A 26,992-nucleotide genomic window follows, 5' to 3' on the forward strand; every position below is an offset into this window, starting at 1 on the left:
CAAAAAATAGACCTTAGTTCAATTTTTAATTCCTTGGCAATGAGGCAGTAACTTTTAAAAGGGCCACCAGATGGTAACAACTTTACCGTAGGATAGATTTTAAAATGTGAAATTTAGGCCTTACTTAAGTACCTTTAGGACTTATGCAGCCTCACAAATGTGATTCTTTGCTTCAGTTACATAGCTGGTTTGGAAGCATTAATTTCTTAAACCTGAACCTGTAGAGTGAATAAATTGAAACTGACAAGCTGAAGACATTCCTGCCATTCAAGAGAGGCTTAGGGAATTTCTTACTGGCTAAATTTCAAATATGTAGCTTTTTGCCCAGCACTGCATGGCAATTTCAACCTGCCTGACCGTGACAAGATTAGTTCTTTTCCTCCCCCTTCCTAGCAGTAGTATAAAAAAATTAGATTAAGAAGTACCAGGCAGAGATGCAAAAGCCTAAAAGTAAAAAACAAAAAACCCAAAAAACAGCCTTACCTTGAATAATCCTGTCTGTCATTTGATTGGTGCCTTAATTAGCCCCATGTCCTTTAACCTCTTGGGAAATAAGTAAGGGATAAATTTGGGGATAAAGACAAAGACGCACAGAGATTTACCACACACCACTAGGTAATTCATCAAGGAATGTTGTTAATTAGCCCTGCCTCTTTCATTTCTGGCTCATTTATTAAAACTGGTTGATTTAAAATAATGCCTGCTGGTTCATTATCAACGAGTTTCAAGTTCATAACTTGGCTCTTAAACAAAAACAATATTGTGTGGTGTCTAACGGGGCCTGGTGTTTTGATTGTGCTTTTTCTGTTTCTGAAGAACAATTTCCAGTTTTGTCCTTCGTGACTAATTATTGCATTTTTATTTTATTTTATGTTGTTTTTTTTATGATCTGGCTCGTTTTTAATTTCTGATTTCTTGTGCCTCCCACTAAAGAGGGAAAGGGACAGAGGAGAGAAAAAACAAAAATGTTCGACTTAGTTGGAGAGTACCTGTCAGGTTTTATTAATTAAGCGTGGTTTGATGGAATTTAATTGACTACTTCAGTGTAGTAATAGGCAGGTTGAGGTAATGTTTAGTCTCTTTTCTTTTAACCCTTTATTATTTGGAAATTGGGTAGCAGCTACATGTGCGACTTGCAATTGTAACCTCTCACTCTGTAATAATGTGGTATATGTTGTTCTTCTTCAAGCGATCGCTCATATTGATTCCAGTTAGGTCTGTGCGTGTGGCGCACAGTCGTCGGAAAGTTTTTTTCCCCCAGCAGCACCTGTCGGGTCAGCTGTGGAGCCCCCCTGGAGTGGCACCTTCATGGCGCTCAATATATGACCCTGCCTACCCGGCGCCTCTTCAGTTCCTTCTTACCACCCGTGACGGTCGTTGCAACTCTTGTCTTGCTTTGCAAGCTCTCTATGTTGCCCTAGCTTCTATTCGGACTGTTTATATTTTGTAGTTGTTTAGTTCTTTCTTAGTTCTTAGTTATTGTAGTTACTTAGTTAGCTGTTGGGCTGGGGGGTTTACGCTTCACCCTGGTTGCGTTCTCCTTGCGGGACTTACATGCCTCCCAGGCTTTCTTCCTAAGGTTCTGTCACACTTCCACACTAGTCAGGACATTTTCCTGCCGGTTTTTTATCCTAAGCCTCATGCCAGTAGCCGTGAGCAGAGGCTGCACTTCCTGGATGTTCAGCGAGCACTAAGTTTTTATATCGAGCATACTAAGCCATTCAGGAAGTCAAACCAGTGGTTCAAAGCCGTGGCAGACCAGATGAAAGGACTCCCGGTCTCCTCCCAAAGAATATCTTCCTGGATCACGTCCTGCATCTGCACATGCTATGAGCTGGCCGAAATACCAGCCCCAGCTCTTACAGCACACTCGATGAGGGCTCAGGCCTCAGCAGTGTTCCTGTCCCATATCCCGATACAAGAAATCTGCAGGGCAGCAACTTGGTCCTTGGTACATACGTTCACTTCTCATTACACCATCGTCCGGCATGCCAGAGATGCTGCTGCTTTCAGCAGAGGGGTGCTCCAATCTGCGATTTCATAACTCCGACCCCACTGCCTAGGTAAGGCTTGGGAGTCGCCTAATTGGAATCGATATGAGCAATCACTCGAAGAATAAAAAATGGTTACTCACCTTCTTGTCACTGTTGTTCTTCAAGATGTGTTGCTCTATCCATTCTAAACCCACCCGCCCTCCCCTCTGTCGGAGTAACTGGCAAGAAGGAACTGAGGAGGCGCCAGGTTATATTGAGCGCCATGAAGGCACTACTCCAGAGGGCTCCACAGCCGACCCAACGGGTGCTGCTAGGGGAAAAACTTTCCGATGACTATGCACGCAGTTCACACACCTAATTGGAATGGATATGAGCAACACAGTTATGAGAAGGTGAGTAACAGTTTTTTACTGAGTCATCTGATTCACTTAATGGAAGTTATGCCCATGCAGTCAAGAAGGAATACTCCATTTCATGTTCTGATAATATCTTGCATTCACATAGCACTCTTCATCTGAAGATCTCATAGTTCTTCTTGGAGATGGGCAAATTTCCCCATCTCTATCTTACAGATGGATAAACTGAAACTCAGCTGTTAAATAATTGGGTCAAGGTCAGGGGCAGAGTTAGGATTAGAACCCAGGTGTTCTGATTCCCACTCCTCCCCCCACCTTTTTTGGGGTGGGGGGAGGGTCTGTGTAGTGCAGCATCAAGCCCCAAGTAGCTATCTGTAATTGTACTGCCACAGATTCCAGTGAGTGTAATTACTGCTCCATTTTGGGATTGCTAGAGATCTGTTAGAACCACTCCTTTCAGAGGTTCTAACAGAAAAATTCTCCTTAGAAAAATTCTCCCTTTTGTGATGGCTCTTTCTTTGATGGGTCTCAGCCCAGTTAGGGACTCTGCAGCATCGCTTGTGGTTTTGCTGCTTGAGATATCTGCATTGTAGATCATGGCTAACTCCTTGCTCAATTATTGAGGGACAATCTACACTCATTTCTATATTTACTCTCTACAACCAACTCTCTGTATAACTGTCCATGAGTAATGTACCCAAGTATTTGGATTCCAATGTCTAAACTGTATTTTAAGATTTATTATTCTAAATGTGGGTTATTGCAGATTATGTATTATATGAATTTTAAACAAACCTTTGTACTTCTGGATAATCTAAGCACTACACCCAGATGTAGAGACAATCTTTCCTTAACCTGTGTATTATATAATTTTAACATTAGCTTTTAATAAAATTAATTAGAATTCACATGCTAAGCGGGGCTGGACAGCAGTCATTTTTAGATGAGTGACCTTCAAGGAATCCCCATCCCTGGAAGAACTGGTGGTCTGGTTCACTTGTTTAGCATCTACCTCTCTGAATCAGTCCTGGACTTCAGTGTTGAGGAAGACACAGATGCAGCAGGTTAATCTTTCAGATGAGATGTAAAAACTGAAGTTGTGTGATGAATATAACAACTTGTGGTTATTCGGAATTTGGCCAGGAAGAGATTTGTCTTGGGTGATTAAAGTACTTTCTGTCTACGTAAATTTCCCATGCTGTTTTAGTTGATATTTTGTATGTCTAGGCTTGTCATAGTGTTGTGTAATATTACTCTATATGGTTACTCTGTGCTTCACCCCAGACATAGCTACTTTTCAATAATACATAATAATAATTGGGTGTGAAGTGCTCCCTGTGTACAAGGTTGTGTACCATTTTGTTAAGTGCTTTGGAATCCTTTAGCCTGAAAGGCAAATTCGTAGATTTGTATGTATGTATTTTTTAAGGCCAGATGGGACCATCATGTTCATCTTATCTGGCTTCCTGTAGAGCACAGACCATAGAATGTCACTAAGTGATTCCAGCAATCACACCCATAACTTCTGACTGAGCTGGAACACATCTTTTAGGAAGACATTTAATATTGACTTGAAGACTTCAAGTGATGAAGAATTCACCACTTCTTGAGCAATCTTATTCCAGTGGTTAATTACCCTCACAGTTAAAACTTGCACCTTATTTTTAGTGTTTGTCATAACTTCAGCATCCAGCCATTGGATCTTGTGACCTGGTTGTCTGCTAGATTAAAGAATCCTCTTTATCAAAAATCTTTCTTCCTAAGTAGGTATTATAGATCACATCACTCCTAACCTTCTGTTAGATAAAAACAAAATAGATTGCTCTTCTTTAGTCTGTGTCTCACTCTCTCTCGTTGTAAGGCAGATTTTTTTCCACTCCCTTAAATTGTTCTTTGCTCATTTTCTGAATCATTTCCAGTTTGTCAACATCCTTTTTGAAGTGTGCATAGCACAACTGGAGGTAGTATTCCAGTAATGGTTTGTCTAATGCTACATACATTAGTAATAGCACCTCTTTACTTCTACTTGATATTTCCCTGCTTAAATATCAAAGGAACACATTTATTCTTAATCACTGCATCACATTGGGAGCTCATGTCCGGTTGGTTATCCACCATGACCCTTCAAATTCTTTTACGTCATTACTTTCAAAATAGTTGGCCACAACTGTTATCTATGTTCTTGGTTCCTACATGACCTTGGGTTTTATTTGTACTAGAATGCATGTTGTACAAGTGAAGTCTGATAGTCAGTAGAATAGACCTGTTCTTTATATTTACCATTTTACCAATTTGTGTCATTTGCAAACTTCTTCCAGATCATTGATAAAGATATTGACCAGCATTTGGCCAAGAACTGATGGATTTCAGACCCTACTAGAAATGCCCCCCTTGGATGATGGTTCCCTATTTGCTGTTTCTTTAAAACATGATTAACTAATTAGTATGTGCCACATGGATTTTAATTTTTATATCATTCAACATTTTTAATCGGATTGTTATGGAGTACTGAGTCAAGTGTCTTATAGAAATCTAAATATATTATTGTCAACACATCTGCCTTTGTCAGCCAAACTTGTAATATCAAAATATCAAGTTTGACAACACCTATTTTCCTTAAAACCAGGTTGGTTTGCATTAATTATACTAATATCCCTTAATTAAGTACTGATTGCATCCCATGCCAGCTTTTACATGAATTTTCCCAAGATTGATGTCAAGTTATCTGGACTGTAGTTACTCAGGTCATCCCATTTACCTTATTAAATATTGACACAATTATCTTTTTCCAGTTCTCTGGGACTTCCAGCACTGCAAGAAATTGTTTAATATCAGCATCAATGGCTGTGAGCTGCTAAGCCAATTTTTCTTAAACTCTTGGGTGCAAGTTATTTGGACCTGCAGATTTTAAAACTTCCAAATAAAGCATTTAAAAACAGGCTGATGTTAATCCAACACTTCTGTTAAAACATGCAATATATTCTTGTTGCATGTGGGATGAATACATCAGAACACATATTGATGCAAATATAGCATTGTGTTTTCCTAAGATGTCACCAGATGGCACTAGAGTTTCCAAAAGTTCTAATATATCTGCTTAATCAAGCCTTCATTTGTTGGTGCAAAGGGTATTGGGGGCTCTTCCTTTCTCTTTAACACACAGAAATTAGAATAGTGTACCATAAGTGTTGAACGGCAAATTAGAAACTGCAGTATAAGTGTATCTCAATCAACCAAGGTTCCAAAGACACTCATGCTGCTTGTTGCATGCTTGATACCCAGTGAAATCAGCGGTTACTTTTGTAAACACAAATTACATTAAGAAAGCTGTGAAAGGCAGGTATACAGAAACACACACAACATGCAAAGGTTCCGGAGCTTGGTTTGGTGTGTGTGTGTTTTCCTCACCTTGCCACATTTTTGAGTGGGAGGCATACGAAAGAAATGGCAGTGGCTTTGAGTCTAGAGGCCGGGCATCTGCAGACAGAGGGAAGTGGTGGTTTCCAGGGTTCTGTACTAGGGAAGAGTTTCTGAATAAACAAGTTCTGCAGTCCTTCCTGCACATAATGGTCTGAGTGTGGTGTGCCACTGAACAAGCTGTAGCTCAACCAGAAGTGATAGGATTGATTTCAGGAATCCCTGGGTGAAATTCTCTGGCCTGTGTTATCCAAGAGGTCGGACTAGATTATCATAATGGCCCCTTCTGCCCTTAAAATCTATGACATGGCACATGGGAATAAAGAGATTAAAGGGTCCCTAAAATTCCTCAGGGCTAATGCCATGTAACACAGTGTTATGGCTCACTGGATTCATGATCTGGCAAACTTGTTGTACAGAGAATGACTGAAGAAGTGACTCTACTTAGTTTTTATCCAATAGAAGGTTAAGAGGTGATGGATCTTGCTGTAGAAGTACCTATTTGGGGAGAAGATGTATAGTAATTGAGGGCTCTTTAGTCTAGCAGACAAAGACATAACAAGAGCTAATGTTTGGAAGCTGAAGCTATGACAAATTGAGATTAATAATATGGTGTAGATTTTTACTGTGGGTGTAGTTTACCATGGGCATAAGTTGCCTAGAGGGATGGAGAATTCTTCATCACTTGAAGTCTCCAAATCAATATTGGATGTTGTGACGCATAGCCAGAAATGGTTAAGCATCCTGCAGGATGAATGACTCAAATTCAACCCTTAAAGACATTTGGGGAGATAATGTTTGTGTTTGTGTATTTACATATTTATGGGTAGTGGTCAACAGTGTAATCAATGGTCCCTGTCTATGCTGTATTCTGTTAATTCAGAGATCAAAAGAACATCCTAGCATTGAAATGAACTGTAAACACAGGATATCAATGTATTCGTCTCTTTGAAATGTATAGCTGATCCTCTGCGAATGGTGAAAAACAGGCAATTGCCTTATGTTAATTTGTGCTGCTAAGTAGCGGTGATGGATCTACTTCAAAGTCGCCTTGATTATCTATTGTAAGCCAAGGGACTCCGATCTGTCAAAGAAAGCTTGAAATTGTATAAAAGATCATTGGGTCCTGATCCTGACATCTCAGATCTGCTTAAGCTTCATCAGGGGAAGTTTGTCTCGCCAGATTGAGATTCCAGTTAAGCTGGTACATCCTAAATGTGGTATTGGACATTTGGACTATAACTTATGGACTAAATTCCAAAAGAACTCTTTGCAACTACAAAAACTCGCCATCTCTGCTAGAGAAACTGCTGAGCTCCAGTTCATCTGCAAATTTGACACCATCAGCTCAGGACTAAACAAAGACTGTGAATGGCTTGCCAATTACAGAACAAGTTTCTCCTCCCTTGGTTTTCACACCTCAACTGCTAGAACAGAGCCTCATCCACCCTGATTGATCTAACCTCGTTATCTCTAGCTTGCTTCTTGCTTGCTTATATATACCTGCCCCAGGAAATTTCCACCACTTGCATCCGAAGAAGTGGGTATTCACCCACGAAAGCTCATGCTGCAAAACGTCTGTTAGTCTATAAGGTGCCACAGGATTCTTTGCTGCTTTTAAGAGAACTGTGTTTTTGGCTACTGGGCAACCAGTGAGGTAGTAAAGAAGCTGTTTTGTGCTGGCTTGGTAAATCTAAGTATTGAAAATATCCACTAGCTTTGGGGATTGTCTGCCCCATTCTTTGCAGTTCACCCTAATTGAGTGATCTCAGCTGGCCCTCCCCCCCCCGGGACTCTGGTCACAGATGTCATTCTAAAAGATATGCTCTAGCTCAATCAGAAGTCATGGGCATGATGCCAAAACCAGTTGGTGAAATTCTATGATCTTTTCAGGAGTTCAGACTGAAACATGATGGTACCTTTTTGGCTTTAAAATCTATTAATTTACCTTTTGGCCAAAAGGATCCTGAAGCACTTGATAAACTGTTACCCGACCTTGTATGCCGGGATCACTTCACCCCCAACTGAAATATATCTGTACTTGGGGTGAAACGCTGAATGCTGTTGAACAGCTGCTGCAATACGACAACACTAGAAATCTAGAACGTCAAACAGAAACAACGAGTGGAATTTAGGCAAGCTCCATTAGATTTTTACTTCAAGAATCCTTGCACAGAATGACTTTTGGTACAGAGTGACAGCACTAAGCCCAAAGCACTGTTGAAATAACACAAGGAAAGGTTTAGCTGCTTTGCAATCCTATATCCACCAGACTGATGTGTTGTGGGAGGAAAGGTTAAGTTGTTGCCAACCCATTGTTAGCTACATTATTTTTATATAAATCCTAATAAAGAAGTTAGTTTATCAGGTGCATCTTTACTCTCACTTTTCTCCTTATGCTCTGTCAATATGAAATACAATCTTCTGGAAGAAAGGGTGGAGCTGCCTTAAGAGGAAACATTATTATTATTATTATTATTATTCCAGTCTTATGTGGGTTTAGGATCTTACACAACCTTAAAGTCATTTACTGCTGTCAGGAAACTCACCGCTTGAAGCTTTGGCTTCTGACAGCAGAGTTTTTGTTACTGACTTGTTTGGAATCTGTGCCATGTCTTTAAAATGACTACACTGACATCAGCAGAAGTGGGTTGAGTGTTTTTTGAACAAACCAGCGTTTCAAAGAGATGCTTTTCTCCCTTGGGGCAATGTACCCAATACATATGGTTAACCTTTCCCCTTTGAATGGAGAGGGTGAAATGGCTTGTCTGCTGATGCTTCCAGGCACCTTGATTCTATGACTCCCTAAAGTATTTAAATGCTTAAACTAAAGCAGACTTTAGTAGATCCTTGTCACGCCCATGTTGCCTCTCCTTGTGGTGGCAGTGATTTTGTTTTTTACTTGACTTTGGGACAAGGTGATTTTTAAAGGATGTTCTGTGAACTTCTTGCAAAGGCGCATTTGTCTGGTTCTATATACTAAATCCTGTGACCCAAATCCTGCAAAGAGATTGATGCAGCATTACCCTGACACCGTTGGCACTCTGCACAGCAATAAGAACCCCCCCCCATCCATGCATCTTTTTGCATGATCAAGGCCTTATTTTGTAGTTACACATGCAAAAACAAGTCTAAGTATTCTGGTGTGAGGGGTGATAAGTTCTGATATCACTGCATTACATAATCAATAGTACCTTCCCTTTATCTGCTTTTTAGCCCATTCTAAGCAGCAACTATTTACCTATATTTCTGCAGTACATAGTGCAATGGGATCCTGATTTGAAGTCTTTTGATTCCGCTAAGGTGTAAACAGCATTATTGGCTGCTAATTGTATTACACCAGAGCAAAGAATGAACAGGTAGGGCTGACCCACCATAAATATGTTTTTGGGGGAATGATTCATCCTTTTCTCTACAGATAAGTTACCATCCTTGTCTTCTGTATGTTCCACAATAAGGTACCCAGAAGAAGCCTTCCCCTTTCTAAATGGTTCTGCATGATTCAGTCTGTCTACCCCAGCTGTGTTCTGCTGTTTCTAGAACATCTTTTCTTAACGAAGTCTGGATCATGTAATGCTCTATATTCTGTATGTTAGTGGCTGCTCCTCGTTGTCTGACCATTAATAAAACATTCTGCTGCTGAGACTTAAGGTCACAGCTTCTTTGTTACTCTGCATTGTGTAGTGCTTACATTGTAGAAACTGGAAGACTCAGGTCATTTCTTTGCTATTTTTAATCTGTTCAGAGTTTAAAAGTGAACTCTTGTCAAAGTGTTTTGAGAGGCACTACCACAATTTTTTTTTAAGCATCCCATTGCTCTAGAATTAGTCTTCATTGCCTATGATTGGTATGAGGTTCCTGGGCAAATTCTCTGCTGGTGTAACTCCACTGAAATCAGTAGTTGCACCACTTCAGAATTTGGCCCCTTGTCTTCTGTTTTCAAATATTTCCTAGAGGAAAGGTTCACTTTTATATCTAGTTGTGTGCGACTTCCCGGACTGCGCTGTTGTCCTCTGGGCTGTGAACTTTAAGGCAGTAATAAATTCATGAATCGCCACTTACACCATGATGACTGGTCTAATCCCATTGCAGAATGATGCTAATGTTTTTGATGTGGTATTTAATTAAGTTTCCAGGGTGTAATGACATGACTTATTTTCACCGCAAAATGTGATCACCATTAAAATTAACAGAGGCAGGTTCTGGTTTTGATGCTTGATAGCATTATTTAGGCCTGTTGGATAACTGTAGCCTTTGGAGCAATAATTCACTTTTTTGCGTGATGCACAAATGTTTTCAGTGTTGGTTTTGGCTTTTTTAGTTTGCCAGCAGTAGTATTTAATAGAGCAGTTTAGGTACTGGATAGTTGAGTTTTCATGAAGGTGACTTGGATAATCTTACTCTTAAAATGCTTGATCATCATGTTCAGTGGTATCGAAACTGTTTTATTATAACTCAGTAGGTTCAACATAGACATACATAATCTCATAGCTCATTGAGCAGAAGGATAAAATCAAGCAATTCAGTTGGAAGCCAGCCTAGGTCTCCTTCATGTGAACTAAGGTATGTCTACACAGCTGACGTTAAATTGTAGTCATGGCTTTAGCACTGTAATAAAACCACCTCTGCGAGGGGAATAGCTACCAGCACTGGGAGCACTATCTACACTGCCACTTTACAGTGCTGAAACTTGTGTCATTCGGGGGGCGGGGGTGTTTTTTCACACCTCTGAGCGAAGAAAGTTTCAGCGCAGTAAGTAGCAGTGTAGACAAGGCCTTAGTCAGTGACCTTTTTTTAAGGCAGTTTCTAATGCTCATGTTAATAGCGTGATAAAATGAACGCCTTTAAATTGTTTTTATGCTGCAGCTTATTCAACCTTTCCATATTCAGGCTGACATAAAAGCCATTATAGGCTGGAGGCAAAGTAGTATAGATTCTGGCTTACTTTTTTTATTAACTATGACGTCTAATAGCTCTGGGCACTTAAACTGCACAGAAATATTTTGAATTAACAAAATCTTCATTCTTTGCTAAATTGTTCCCGTGGCACTTAGTATTCATTGCAAAGTACGTAGCCTGAAAACAGACATATTTTAAAACAAGTGTTCTTTGTGCTCTGACCAGTGTTGGTGAAAGAGTTTTGTTAAAGTAAAATAAATGGTACTTCTAAAATAAAATATATTAATTTTTGTATTATACTTCGACATTTCTTTAATATGGTCCCTTATCGAGGCTTTTTTAATAAATATGCCAAAACATTCCTAAGCATGTTGGGTTTTTTTTGTAGCCCTTGGGAGTTATGATTTCTATGTTCTGTTCTGACTCTGTGTGTGTGACCTTGGGGAAAGTCTTCCAACGTGTCTGTTCCTTAGTTTATATGTGTGTATGGTGGATATAGTAATACTTCACTGGGTCTTGTTAAACTTAAGTCATTGTAAAATGTTTTCAGATCTTCAGAAAGAAGTTGCAATGATCACAAAAAATAGCTTAATTTACTGATAATTTCAAAGTATTGCTTTTTTGTTCACAAAAACTTTGGTTTTTTTGCCCGCACTTGGTGTGCTTCTGCCTCATATGCATTTGGACCCAGATTTCCCCTCCCCCCCCCCCATGAGGGGCTGAGCAGCACTCGCAGCCCCTGTTGACTTTGATTGGCATTTTCGGTGCTCAGCACTTCTGAGAAGCTTGGATTACATGCAGTAATATGGGCCCAGTCATTGAGTTGCAAAAGTTTCAGAACTTAAGGACTGAGGTAGTTCCGACTGAATATTTCTGTGGGAATTGGACCAGCATCTAAAGGAGAGAGAATAAACCAGAACTTGTCTTGGGTTGGTGGGGTTTGTTTGCTTGTTACTCTGCCATAATGTATTTCTTCCATAGGTTATGTGGAAGTACTTGCATGTCTGGCCCTGCTTGTAGAGCAGGCTCTACAGAAAAAGTAAATGAAAATGCTTCTTAAATAATTCTAAGGGCTTGTCTACACCATTGAGGCGGCACAACTGTAGCACTTCGGTGAGGACGCTACCTACACTGATAGGAGGGGTTCTCCAGTTACCATAGGTACTCCATCTCCCTGAGAGGTAGCTCGCCTGTCTACATCAGGGCTTAGGTCAGTTCAACTGTGTTGCTCTGGGGTGTGGATTTTTCACACCCCTGAGCAATGTAGTTATACCAACCTAATTGTATAGTGTAGACCAGGTAGGGTTGTCAACTCTGACAGAAGCTATTCTGGGAGATTTTTTTCCCCAACATGACATGTCATTTTCTTAAAATCTCCCAGTTTGCTTTCAGTAGTCACCGGGAGATTGATACCGATTCTGGGAGACTCCAGGCCAATCCTGGAGGATTGGTAACCCTAAAATCAGACCTAAGAAAATAGCCAATATCAACGGACTATGGGACTGATCCAAAACTCCTGGATGTCTGAGGAGATTTTCTATTGATTTCCATTGTTGGGACCCTGTATATGAAACTGCAAATTTACAAATAAACACATTTTAAATTTTATATATGTATTAGGGCTGTCATGCGATTAAAAAAATTAATCACGTTTAATGTTTTTGAGTGCAGTTACGTAACAAAAAAAATCTACGTTTGTAAGTTTCACTTTCATGACAGATTGCACTACAGTGCTTTTAAGAGGTGAATTGAAAAATACTTATTTCTTTTGTTTTTCATGTTTACAGTGCAAATATTTATAATCAAAATAATATATACTCTGATTTTAATTACAGAATACAATATATATATGAAAATGTAGAAAAACATCCAAAATATTTAATACATTTCAGTTGGTATTCTGTTTAACAGTGCAATTAAAACTGTGATTAATTGCGATTAATTTTTGAATGATTATTAATTTTTTTGAGATAATCGTGATTAATCAACAGCCCAAATAAACACTCTCTCTCTCTCTCTTACTTCTTAGGACTCAAGGGTATTATTTGTGTGTGTGTGTGTCAGACAGACAGACAGACATATTTCTTAGGACTTTTTCCTTTCTCTGTGCCAAGGTCTAGGATTTCAAAAACTTAGAGCAAACCAGCAAGCTTAATCCCTACCCAGATTTGAATCCTGAGGAAGTTAAAATATATACACCTACACATCTTTCACCTTTGCTGCTGCCACCCAAGGCCTGTGAAAGTGTGGGATCATTGTCCAGGATGGGTTGTAGATCCCTGATGATGCGTTGTAGGGGTTTTAGCTGGGGACTGTATGTGATGGCCAGTGGAGTCCTGTTGGTTTCTTTCTTGGGTTTGTCTTCCAGTAGGAGGCTTCTGGGTACACGTCTGGCTCTGTTGATCTGTTTCCTTATTTCCTCGTGTGGGTACTGTAGTCTTGAGAATGCTTGGTGGAACACTTTCACAGGCCTTGGGTGGCAGACCAGTCCTCGCCCACAGACAACCTGCCAACCTGAAGCATATTCTCACCAGCAACTGCACACCGCACCATAGTAACTCTAGCTCAGGAACCAATCCATGCAACAAACCTCGATGCCAACTCTGCCCACATATCTACACCAGCAACACCATCACAGGACCAAACCAGATCAGCCACAACATCACCGGTTCATTCACCTGCACTTCCACCAATGTTATATATGCCATCATATGCCAGCAATGCCCCTCTGCTATGTACATCGGCCAAACTGGACAGTCTCTAAGGAAAAGGATAAATGGACACAAATCAGACATTAGGAATGGCAATATACAAAAACCTGTTGGGGAACACTTCAACCTCCCTGGCCACACAATAGCAGATCTTAAGGTGGCCATCCTACAGCAAAAAAACTTTAGGACCAGACTTCAAAGAGAAACTGCTGAGCTCCAGTTCATCTGCAAATTTGACACCATCAGCTCAGGACTAAACAAAGACTGTGAATGGCTTGCCAATTACAGAACCAGTTTCTCCTCCCTTGGTTTTCACACTTCAACTGCTAGAACAGGGCCTCATCCTCCCTGATTGATCTAACCTCGTTATCTCTAGCTTGCTTCTTGCTTGCTTATATATACCTGCCCCAGGAAATTTCCACCACTTGCATCCGAAGAAGTGGGTATTCAACCACGAAAGCTCATGCTGCAAAACGTCTGTTAGTCTATAAGATGCCACAGGATTCTTTGCTGCTTTCACTTCCTGATGTGTATAGTCTCTTAATAGAAGACAGTTCAGAGGGTCCTGATTTCTATTCAAGAACCATAGTACTCCGAGCTACACCAAATCATAACTTGCTTCTGTCATGCCACTAGCTTAAAGTTTGTTTACAGTTAAAATATCCATTACTTACAGAAATCCAGCCAACATGTTTTGTCGTAATTCCTTTTGATCCTATCTTTATGACTTTGTTTAGCTGAAGCATAGATTTATTAGGAATCGCAAAAGTGCTGTGCTCTTCTTAAATGTCTTTACTGTACATCTGACAGTCTTTTCATGAGGCCGGGGGGGGAACATGGAGGCAATCCTTGATAATGGACAAAATAATTTGCAGAACAAATGTTCATTTTACACAGTGTGCCTTTTCTTTCTCATATCCATAATGGTCATGTTTGCATGGTACCAAGTTGCATCAAATGTTGATTTTTCAGGCTGTTTCCTAAGCAACAAACATTAGCATAGCACTGCTAACCATAAGGATACAAAATGCCAAGTACATATTACTCCATTTGAGGTGGCATCTGAAGGTAGCCACTGGACTTGCGTAGTCTGCAGTGGTGTTGCTGAAATTTTAATAGCTCATTTGTATCTGCCCTGGCCCCTCTACTTGGGGAATCTTTGGATGGTGATTTATTAGCTGAAGAATTAAGTAACTGAATAGCTCCTATTTAAAATTTTAACTGATGGGTTTTCCTTGCCCTGGCTGTATTGATGTGGTGGATTTTAAACTGTCCTAAAACGCTAACTGTTGAGGTTTTCTTGATTCTGTCTGGTTGTTCACCAGCCAGTCCATAGACATTCTTGTTCCCACGACTTTCTGACTCTTAACTCAATGGTCTCTGTTAATTAACTAAATGAAGAGAAAGCACATATACCCTAGAAATATGAGAAAGCAGCAAGAGACACAAACTATATTGGATAAATAGTCTGGATCTGTAAAAGCAGCAAAGAGTCCTGTGGCACCTTGTAGAACATGCTCCAATACGTCTGTTAGTCTATAAGGTGCCACAGGACTCTTTGCTGCTATGTTGGATAAATTTGTCTGGTATTGACCATGGGATGGTTCTAGAAGGAGCAAGATTAATCAAATCCCCATGTACTTTATTGTGCTTAGCTCAGAGGTTAAGCAGGCAGGTGGTTAATTCAGACCTTGGAGCTCTGGAAGGGGCTTCTCTACTAAAGAACATTGAACAGCTAAAGAAAATGTTACTTCAGGCTATTAAAGTTCTAGGAAAACAATGCGATACTATTGCACAATGTTTGAATATTACACGTGAGAATTTCCTGGAGGATAGGTGAAGTCATCGTCCCAACATCATTTGAGTTACTCAAGCTGAGTTTGATGGTGTGAAGATTCTTCTTCCTGTCTGAAAGAAGAGCTCAATTTTTCTATGCAATAAGAACATGAAGGTTTAGATAACATTTAGGCTTTCTAGACCTAGCAGATGGAGCTGCAATGAATCACACATGGAGAATTTTGTATTAGTGTTTGAAACAATGTTACATTTGAAATCTGACACATTCTTAAGTAATGTGTACATTTTTTAAATTTTCCAGTTTCAGAGCATACTTAGTCAATTTTAACTACTCCTGTTATTACATTTTGGTTATTATTTCTTTTAGATCCACTGGGAAAGAGTTCAAGTCATAGCAAACACCAAGTCAAGAAATGACTATTAAAGTCCAGTAATTAAAAAACATTACTAGAAAAATCCCTTAGTGGACAGTTTCCAAAGTTTTAAAACTAATCTGTTTGCCACCTGTCTGAGACTGAATTAACTATATAAACTTGCCTGCGATACAAATGTAATTTCTTTTAACATAAGAGGCAGTAGACACCAATAATTGACAATCAAGCTTGGATGCCATTTTCTCATCAGTTCATTAGTTTATACATCTTTATAATACCCCAGGCCTGAATAGGCTTTCATTAGTAGCAACAGGTGTCTGTTTTTAATCTAGGGCACAGAAACATGTTGGGTATGGGTGGTGGGTTTTCTCCCTGTTTTCCCCCCTATTTCTTGTGTTGGCAGTGGAAGAAGCTCTTGGTAGGAAGCTGTTGCAGTTCTTACATTCACTTTATTTCTGATTTTCTCAGCTTTGCAAATGCAACAACATAGAGGGCTTTTTTAGAAGATCATAGAAGTGGGGGCAATTATGGCAAAAAGTTAATACGTATTAAAATACACTAATTGTCTGGTTAACCCCCCCCATCGCACCCCCCCCCCCAAATTGGTAAAACCTTTAGAGTGGCTAAAATCTGTCTTTGAAATCCTGTTTCCAGAATATATTGCTTCTCTGAACCTGTTTTCCAATGAAGCCGACATTGGTTATGTCTAACTCTTTCAGTTGATGTGGGTTTGCATGGCTTATATTTTGGTATCATTAATTGTTAAATGATACACTATTTTAACCTTTCTTTAAAATCCCATGACATTTAGCTATTTGAGCAACAAAAAGCGCTATTGAGCTGGGAAAACAAACTCAAAAGTATTTTATCCGTAATTATAATCTGCAACTCCTAGGGCAATTTAAATGGAACAAATGCTCATTTTTGTTTATTTATTTTACTTCCTTCTCTTGGATAATAAATATCCTCTGAATCTCTGGTATGTTCCTGTGCCCAATCTTGCCTCTGCTGTGCAGAGGGGTTTGGTTTAGCTTTATTAGCAAGGTTCGGTGACATTTTAGAAGAGGAGATTCTTTTTTCTGTGTAATGCATGGAACTCAGGTTTCTCCTTTCCTTGCTGATGCGGGCCACAGATGTAAGCCAAGAAGTCTATGTTGACTTGAGGCAGAAAATCACATGGCCTCTGTAACATTGTCAGTTGTCAAGGCCCAGATGAGAATCAGGGCACTCTTGTGCTCGATACTGCACAGACAGCAGTAGACCTAGTCCATACCCTGAAGAGCTTACAGTCTTCAGATGGTAGGTAAAACAGTTAAATGCCTATGAATGAGCTATCATCACAGCAGGTCAAGGTTAAAATGGGAATGGGAAACAGGAAGATGCCATATGGGCTGGAGGTTTTGAATCCCCCAGTCCCCGGCTTATATAATTGCACTTCAACATGGAACTTCAGGACATGTCCTGCCCTCCACTCTGTTTATGCTGCCACTTGATTAGTTGTGGTGTTGGAATATAGGGACAGTGGGGGAGAAGGAAGAGTGCAGCCAGGCAGAGAGCTTCTCTTTTAGTTTTCTATTCATGAATTGCTGTTGGTGAAGTTTACCGCTTGCTTGAATATTTGTAGAATGTTTTCTTGTTTTAATCTATTTTGCGCCTTGGTTTATGGATTTTTTTTATCCAAAATTGTAGCTCCATTGGTTAGTTTTGATTGGGCACATAAATCACATGGTATTGTGCTAGTCTCTGAATGGACAAGTATAACTCGTAGAACTAGGTGTCTGGGTGAATATTTGAATTCAGAATTTGCTTTGTGGGAACAAAATTTGCTTAACTTCCTGTTTCCCTGAATAGTCTTTCTGATCAAATTTGTTTGCAAGAACATTCATGGAAAGTGAGTAAAGAAATAGTGGAAATAGATCCAAATTCAGTGATTCCCTCCCTCCACCCCTCCTGAGGTTTCCATTCACCTACAAACTCAGCAAGTTTTGGGGGTTTTAATAAAGGGATCGTTCATAGCCATACTGCAGAAATCTCTTATGTTCAGGAAATTAGAAACATCTACAAAAAGAGTCTCTTAGGCCTGGTCTACACTAGGAGTTTATGTCGAATTTAGCAGTGTTAATTCGACTTAACCGTGCACCCGTCCACACCAGGAAGCTAATTAGTTCGACCTAGAGGGCTCTTTAGTTCGAATTCTGTACTCCTCCCCGACGAGGGGAGTAGCGCTAAATTCGACATGGCTATGTCGAATTAGGCTATGTGTGGACGGAAATCGACCTTAGTAGCTCCGGGAGCTATCCCACAGTGCACCACTCTGTTGACGCTCTGGACAGCAGTCCGAGCTTCGATGTTCTGACCAGCCACACAGGAAATGCCCAGGGAAAATTTGACACGCTCCGGCGCCTTGTGGATGTTCTGCAGGACCGCAGGCAGGAGGACAGAGCCCCCCTGCACTGTATCTGCAACCGCCCTCCCCCGCCACAAAGTCCCAAACCCCCCTCACCCAAAGTAACAAGAAGGCGGGGCAACAGGGGCCGTGAAAACTGTCACTGCACCCCTGCAGAGTGCACAAATACAAGAAGGCTCTCATTCCCTAAATGTTGAGAAGTCCTTCCCTTCCTGGCTCACCGAAGCCCCAATCCCAGTTTCATTCCCTAACTGTGTAGTTGATTATTAAAAGTAGTTTGCTGTTAATTACTATTTCCGTCAAGTTTTTCTACAGAAGACTGTCTGTGAAGGGGGGGGAAGGGGGTTGTTAATTGCATAGGACAGTCACCTTTACCAGGGTACAGACACGGGGGCAGGATCAACAGCAGGTCACACACACAGTGCAGTCAGTAGGCACCCTGGTCGGTCTGGGAGGTGTTTTCCATGTTCTGTGTGGGTGGGGGGTACGTGACTTTGTGGCATGGGAGGGCGGTTATAGAACTTATGCAGCGGTCCTTGTCCTGGACCACAGAGCCATGCAGCAGGGGAATCTGTAACCGTCCTCCCCCGCCACAAGGTCACATAGCCCCCGCACACAGAGTCCCGAAAAGGAGGGATGGCAGGCTCCGTTGAAACAACCAGTCCGGCACTGCAGTCCGCTCTAGGAGCAGGAGCCTATCATTCCTCGAGTGTAGAAGCGGTGTTAACATCCCTGCACACCCTACCCACCACAGTCTGCGTCCCTGTTTCAACCCTTTAACGCGAATTCATTAATAAAGAAAACGTTGTTAATTAACAATGTTCCATTAACTTTATTTTTAAACGTGTGTTGGAAGGGGGGAAACGTGGTGAACGGGGTATGTAACCGCAGAAGAAAGTCAACAGTAACTGAAGCAGGGGCAGGTTCAGCTTCTCTGTAAAGAAACTGAACAGTCACAGGTTACCCTGCTCGCTGAGGAACCTAGCTTTCAAAGCCTCCCGGATGCACAGCGCTTCCCGCTGGGCTCTTCTAATTGCACAGCTGTCTGGCTGAGCATAATCAGCAGCCAGGCGATTTGCCTCAACCTCCCATCCCGCCATAAAGGTCTTCCCCCTTGCTCTCACAGAGATTGTGGAGCACACAGCAAGCTGCAATAACAGTGGGGATATTGGTTTCGCTGAGATCCGAGCGAGTAAGTAAGCTCCTCTATCTCTCCTTGAGACGTCTGAAAGCACGTTGAATGATGACAGTTACCCAAGACCACCCTCGACACATTTTCCCCCCCCAGCATGCATTGTGGGGAAATCCCAGAATTCAAATGGGCAGCGGGGACTGCGGGAACTGTGGGATAGCTTCCCACAGTGCACCACTTCCAATGTCAATGCTTTCCCCGTTAGTGTGGACTCACAAAGTCGAATTAGTGTCCTTAGTGTGGACACACACATTGGACTTTGTAAGGTCGATTCCACAAATTCGAATTAAGTTAAATCGAACTAATCTGGTAGTGTAGACATACCCTTAGTAGTAGCCCTACTATACACTGGCAGCAATTCTGTCAGTGGTATTGAATGTAATGTAACTTTCAAACCGTTGCAGAAAAACAGCCAGTCGGTAAAACAACTCTAAATGACCTAAGAGTAGAATTGTGCAAATAACAGAATTTTGGGTCAGAAGCTGAACCAAAAAATGGGGGCGGAAGGGGGAAATAGTTCTGGGTTGATTCAAAACAAGTTTTTCAAACTTTTCAGAGAAACAAAGTTAAAACAAACCAACAAAAACAAAACAAAAAAACTTGATTTCAGGACAAACAAAATCTTTTGGTTTTGAGGGTTTTTTTTAATCTCTTTATTTTTTTTATTAAAATTGAAGTAAAAGTCAAACAAAATTCATTTTGAATTGAAAAAGTCAAAATATTTTGTTTCAGAACTATCATAAGAAAGCACTGATTATTTTTGGAGAGAGGCGGGGGAGTAGTAGAAGGGGTGCGTGATTTTGGCTAATTTGTTTTGGCAAATTCAGCACTAATTAGCAAAATGTTTTGGTTGACTCGAATCTGAATTATTTTTGGCAAAAATGGTTTTTGTCTGAAAAATTTCACCCATCTCCACTTAAGAAATGTATAGTAATAGTTTGCAGAATTTAATTTTGGAAAGTAAAATTGGACATTGAAGGATCGTTATGTGGCAGGTGCTATATTATGTTTATCTTCAGTCCTATCTTGCATCATACTACATCATAAATTCAGCTATTTAATAATTCCCTATGAACAGAACATTCTGCCAAAAGAAACAAGCTACAACAAATACATAAACTAAAATAATTATGATTAATAATACAAGCTGTACTAGATTTATGCCTGTAGTCTTAAAACTCTATCCCAAACATACCGAACCCATTTACTCTTTTGGCTTTTTGTAGACACCAATACCACAGTCTAACCAGTTTATAAATAAGACACTCTCTCAGCATTCTTTCCAAAATTAGACACTGATGCAAACTAGAGTATTAATTGCAATAGTGGATAGACTTGGAGTGTTCCCAGTGGCCTCTAAGCCAATAAAAACCACAACTAATGGATGATTTAATTAACTCCATCATCTTAACTGCCATCTTAAATGGCTAACTTAACTTGTAGCCATTTAGTTGCTGGATTAAATTATTGTGCAAAACATATCTAACAAACCAGCATTTTGTCTTTCAAAAGCTGGATGCTATTTTATGAACAACTTGAATTTTGATGAGGAAGGAATGAAGAGTGACATTCAGAAGCTATGAGGATGTTGCTTTCCTTGTTCTCTCTAGCAGATGCTCCCAGTAGCAGAGAAAATAGAATGTCAAACCAGAATACTTTTACTCAAGGCCCTTATCCAGTCTGTATGTGGGCATTTCATTTAATCCAGGTCTTCATCTTGGCACTTTTCAGGCTATTACTTACATCCATGACGTCCACCAGTCTTCATGCTGTAATTCCAGCATCGCCCCCAGCACCCACACCCATTTATCCATGTTCCAAATTCTTCTTTAATTATTCAACTTCATTATTCTAGTAACTTTCTTACTTTAAGGTTACTACATGAAATAAATCACTCTTAGACTTGGGCTGACAGAGTTTCCTCTGTCCCTATGAAAATCCATTTAGATTTGGCTGAGTTACCAGCTGAGGAAAATGACTATTACTCAGTATAGGATCTTAATGCTAAAATCTCTGTGATCCTTCTGCAATGACCATGCGCCTCAGCATCTTGCTGTACTGTGGGGAATAGAACTGAAACCTCCAGTCAGGACACAAAATTATCTTTCTCTCAACAATGTACCTAGAGGACTGCCCACTGAATTGGGAACCAGGAGATCATAAGTTCCAGACTAATTTCTTCTAACTGGTGTTAATAATTCTGTGTCCTTCATAAACCTTCAAGGCCTCAGATCCCATTGAGAGGTGTCCCAGATTGGGATTAGCAATATGGATTCTGTTATGGCAGATTCAAGTTCCATCCATTTTGCCACACTGCCTCCTAGAAGGAATTTTCCAAATGTGCTCGGTTATGCAGTCTGTAGAATGAGGCTAGTCATTAAAACATAACTCAGTATGATGCCCATCCTGCATGGAAAATACCAGCCTACTCCTGCAGCCAGCTCTAGTACTTAATCCTTTATTCGGGACTGTGCTGCAGAGCTGAAGGTCAAACCCAGCACTTCTTCCCCCCAGGGGCTGCTGTTGTAGCACTGATAGTGACTGTTATCATTGCCTGTGCAGCCTGAGAGTATACTCAGTATACTTAACATGTTGGTAGCTCTATGAAGCCGGGAAACGCAATGAATGTTCAGAAATTTTTAGCACAAAGTCTCTAACAAACCTTATTGAGCATGTTAAAATGGCAAGTAAATACAGAGTTCCCATAACTATATTTTAAAAAGAAAAACTGTTATCAATAATATTTGCATATCCCGAAACATGCCCAGAGGTATGTCCGAAGGCACATGCTCTAATATATATATACACACGCTATCACCAAATGTAGTTAAGTTTACCTAAGCTTTTCCATTATAAGCCCCTGTTTTCAGCCGCTTATAAAAAGCATTTTCACTTTAGCTGAAGTTTTCTGTGCTTGTGCTCCTCTGCAGGCAGAAGTATTTTGGACAATTTCAGCAAACACAGTTCAGCCACTTCAGAGAATGAGGTTAGGGGAAACGTAGATAGTTTTGATAGTTAGAAACCTTTTTCAGCTATTTCTCTGAGGAGCTCTAGTGTGCCCATATCGAAGAGCAGGGAATTGAGATATGATAAGGGAGTGGCTTTACAGTTAGGAAGCTGCCTTTTTGCTTTGCCCAAGAAAGTCTACCCAAATTTGTTGGTTCACTTTCCATTGCCACTTTACCTAATCCTGTATACTCTGTCCAAAGGTAGACGTTATCCATCTCCATCTGATCCATCAAAATACTCTAACTCATCTTTTATACCTTATGTATAATAAAAATAACACCCGGCAAGGCAGACATCTATCTTCCTGTAAAACTAAGGTCCCTTGTTTACGTTGATATGAAAAACATCTGTCTTGAAATGCTTTACAAATATAGTATGCTTCACAGTTAGTTAGCTAGGACTCTAAGATATGTTTGTCTCTTTATGGAATCATGAATTAGTCTCTTATTGTACTCTGTGTGATATGTAAGCCACATGCAAGTAAATGGTGTTGATTCACAGACCTTGTTTTGCTTCACACTAAGATTTGGTGAGGTGTTGGAAAGTATCCAGATAAACATATCAAGCAATTTATAAGCATTGTGAAACATTTCCAACAGGTACCTGCTAGAGGATTGTAACTGGTGACCCTGTAGGAGTGGGAGGTGAGCAGATGAGCCTCTCCCGGGTGTGGGGGTGGGAAATAGGATTGTAAATAACCAGGCTAGGAACAGAAATAAAGAGTCTGGATAGAGAAAAGAATGTATTTATAAAATGTTTTGGGGTGGAGACTTAATAGCATAAACATATATATAAGGAATGAACAGGATTTACCTACAAATTCCTAAAGAGAAAACAGACGATTGCATGCAAAGGGACATCTTGTAGATTGTAGAAAAATGAGCAGTTCAAAGCTTTTTGAAGTATATAGAACACAATGCACAACCAGGTTCAGAACAACCTCAGAGGGACCTCCAGCAACTTCTCTACACTACCACAGCTCCAGCAACCTACATCAAGCTACAGATGTAGTTCCCACCTACAGTACCCAACTCTAGCACATACAGTACTCTCAGACAGTACTCTCAGACACTTCTGCACAGTATTTGTCACCAGGATTAGCATTAGAACTCTGGACCCGCCAACCCACTTGATGGGAAGTGTTCTTGGTTCTCTAAACTGGTAGACAAATATGGAACTTCTGAGGTATCCCTTTACTGACCTTGAGTATGGGATGTAATGGGTTTGGAGGAAACGGTTGCCAATATAGTATGCATTATGTGCTTAGAGTTAGTGTAAGCCACTAGCTAAATATTTGATGAGAAAATACCCTAGCTTTGTTAACTATTCTTGCCTAGGTATAAGCGCTGGGAATAAATGAATCTATTAACTTTCATACATTTTCAGTTATTGTGGCCGCCGCTTGTATGGTTTAGGGAATCTTGGAGCCTAATACTGATTTTACTTACACCATGGATAGTTTTAGCACTATGCCCCTCTAATGGGTTGGGAGGGTCCTTTCACATAACTGGTAATAGGGTCTTGCTCCATCCGTTTTAATTATGGGACCATTAACAAGCAGGCTAAATATCCAGAGACTTTTTTTTTAAACCTACATGGGATACTAATGAAGTACAGAGTAATTTTTGCTAGATAGCAAAATACAGACTTAGTGTATTTCTAGGATGAAAAATCCAAAGGAAAGGTGCAGTGTATATAGGATGACCTGGTCTCTAGCTGTTGCTCAGTTCACCATTACTGAAAATAAAACAGTGTTTCAGTGCCAACAAGCTTCTTCTATTTCTGAACTCCATATAATACTTCCGCTAATGCACAGACACTCTAAATTCCCCCAAACATTCCATGTGACTGCACTCTACTTCCATATGAGGCTCACTTTCCCCTACAGAGTCATTCGCAAGACATTTCTTGGCTTAAACCATCTACTGCCACTTATTTCCAAGGGGGGGGGCATACAACAGGAAAAGGGGCAGGGAATCCATACTTGTACTTCTTGCTATTACAATAAAACTCTCTTTATCAAAAGTTAATGGCTTTGTTTCAAACCTTCCTCTTATCCAGTTTTTGGTGTTTTTTCCTAAGGTGTACATCACCTTTCATACCTATATATTTTTTCTGTCACAAGTTGTATGTGCATTTTGAGGCAGAAAGTGTCTTTTCTACATGTTTGTATAGGACATCACATAACAGTGCCCTGGTCCCCTACTGTGGCTGCCATACTGTAATTTAACGTGTGCTAATAATGTTTACAAGTGGACAAGGAAAATTATGGATTTTGTTGTTAGATTTCTGATCAGGGTCATATTTTTATCTGGAAGGCTAGGAAATTTGTCATGGTATATTTACCCAGCTCAGAATAAGTTTAAGAGCTTACATAACCCTTTGGAAAGGAAGATAAGGCATAAACTGCATTCATAGATTTCCTATTCATTGATGAAACAAATGAATTTGTGTGGAAAGGATGTTCCTTAAAGTAAACTGCTATTTTTTCCATCCATAAAAATCCTGTTTCGCTTGGGCCATGGTTGTAGAGAAAGTTAGTTGTAAAGTTAATTTGATTTGCACACAGAAGCTAATTGCACATGCTACGATTTTAGTGTTTACGGAAACAGGAAAAATGTTCAGCCCCAAAGTTTTTTTGATGAAAAATGTAGAAACATGTCAATTTTCCGGTTCAAAATGGCATTTTGTTTTCAAAATTTCTTTCTATTTTATTTTTTTTAAAGTTCAAAAATGTTTAACTGCTCAAAACCAAAATGAAACTTTCATGAGACCAAAACAATATTTTTTTTCAGAATTGCCAGCAAATTGAAAAAAAACATTATGTGCACAGCTCTTTTTACAAACCTTGCATGCCATTTGGTTACAGATAGGTGTATTTCTGTTCTTTAAAACTGTGTACATAATCACAGGACACACGTTAAAATGGAAAACCTAGAGCTATTACTGCCACCACAGATCTGAATTATTCAAGTGCAACAAAGTATCAGGCTGGTTAATAAATTATGTTAAAATCCCACTTTCAGTGGTGAGTGAACAGGAACAGTTTGACGTGTTTCCTTAACTGTATGAACACAAACAAACTCATTGCCCCTTTTAGTTTCCAACGAGTTTTGGATGAAGCCTATTTTTAATTACAGATCGTAAAATTGTGTCGGGACTTTTCTGGTAATCCATATTCTACATGCCAGAAGCTAGATACTTACAATACCAGATCAATGTTTAGGTCCTAATGCACATCCAAGTCTGATACACTTATTATGGTATTCCCTAGGAGTTGGTGAGGAAGAATAAAGATGACACCGTGGAGAGTGGGTGTTTTTCCCTAGCCCATGTCCTCCCAGTTCAGATAGGGTTAGGTAAGGTTGGAAGAGTGCGACAATATACAATAAACATGGAAGCTCAGCATAGGACTAGACAACCACATATATTTGTTCAGTGTACACCACTGCCAGTGAATACTGCATCAAACTTGTAGCATTTTCTTGCCGCTTCTGCTTCTTACTCGGGACAGAGCACTCTTAACCTTACTGCTAAAGAAAACTACCATTGTCTGTTAGTATGACTGGAACTAAAGATGAATAGTGAATTGGCCTTGAGCTAACTGTCAATCTGACTTTGATAGTCCATCACTTAAAAGGTCCTTTTATGTTTATGAAAAAGCATGACGTCAAAGCTATGGAAAAAAAATAATACCAATATTTAGGGCTAAACTTGCATGGCTTCCAAGAAAAGCCCCTTGTGTGAACTGTTTATTTCTCAATGCGCGTAACTAATTAGCTTGGCTTATTATAAGCCTGAGCTGTTGTAGTAAAAATTTCTTCCGCCATTTCAGAATAGCTTGTTTATGGTGCATCTGTACATGAGCCTTTGAACTGGAATAACAGAAAATAAAGGATAAATGCTAAGCCATTTCCTTGGTTAAGCTAGGAACATATAAACATGCTGGAAATGCTTGAATATAATCATTATCAGGTGAGTTATCTTATGCTCACTTAACCTGTTAAAAATGATTTGCTGCAGAGGTTGTCCAGAGGTGGACCGTGGGCCAAATCCAGACAGCCAGATGCTTTTGAATGGACCCTGAAATCTTTTTATTTTATTATTAATTATTTTCTCTAGAGTCTGAACCTTGACTGTACCTTGACAAAGAAATTTGGGCCTTGACAAAAATAATTGTGTGTGTGTGTGTGTGTGTGTGTGTGTGTGTGTGTGTGTGTGTGAAATCCTTTTAATCTGTATATCTAGTATATTTTATTTGTTTTGTTCCACAAAAAGTAATTAGGGAGATACGATACCTTTTTTGTAGCCGTTCAGCAACTGAAAATAATTTTATCATAATTAACATTTGAAAATAATCAGCTTTTTCAGTATGATGTTGTGTTTCAATTTATCCATTATTTTGTGCTGATAAAAGCAATACTGTTCAGTGTCTGATAAATACAAAATTGATCAAACAGTGGTGACAATTTTGCTTGGAAGGCTGTTGCCTTTCTTTTATTGCCTACATGGTAGCATAGGCTCATTTCAGTATGAGTGATTTCATTTAAAAATATTCTTCGTGTTAAAAGGCAGCTCTAATATAAAAGTTACTATTAATGAAAATGTCTGAGGATACTGAATAGAAAACTAATTTAACTTAGATTTTCAACACTGAAATATTTCTGTTCTGTCATCTGTTATTTCCAGCGCATATTTTAAAGAGGCTATCCTAGTCTCGCTCAAATTATGTAATTAAGTATATATACGCATTAAGTGTTCTATTTGCAAAGGAAAATGTAATTATTCATTTGCTTAATTTTGTTTACATTTGTCATTTGTACTAAAAAATATTTT

General features: G+C 39.7%; 1 protein-coding gene across 8 annotated transcripts in view; it reads left to right on the forward strand.

Annotated features, from left to right (window-relative positions):
• Positions 1-26,992, forward strand: part of MITF (melanocyte inducing transcription factor) — a 163,128-nt gene that overhangs the window by 115,750 nt on the left and 20,386 nt on the right. The gene's annotated exons all lie outside the window — the stretch shown is intronic.

This window comes from Mauremys mutica, chromosome 7, assembly GCF_020497125.1.
Source record: "Mauremys mutica isolate MM-2020 ecotype Southern chromosome 7, ASM2049712v1, whole genome shotgun sequence".
Lineage (NCBI taxonomy): Eukaryota > Metazoa > Chordata > Testudines > Geoemydidae > Mauremys > Mauremys mutica.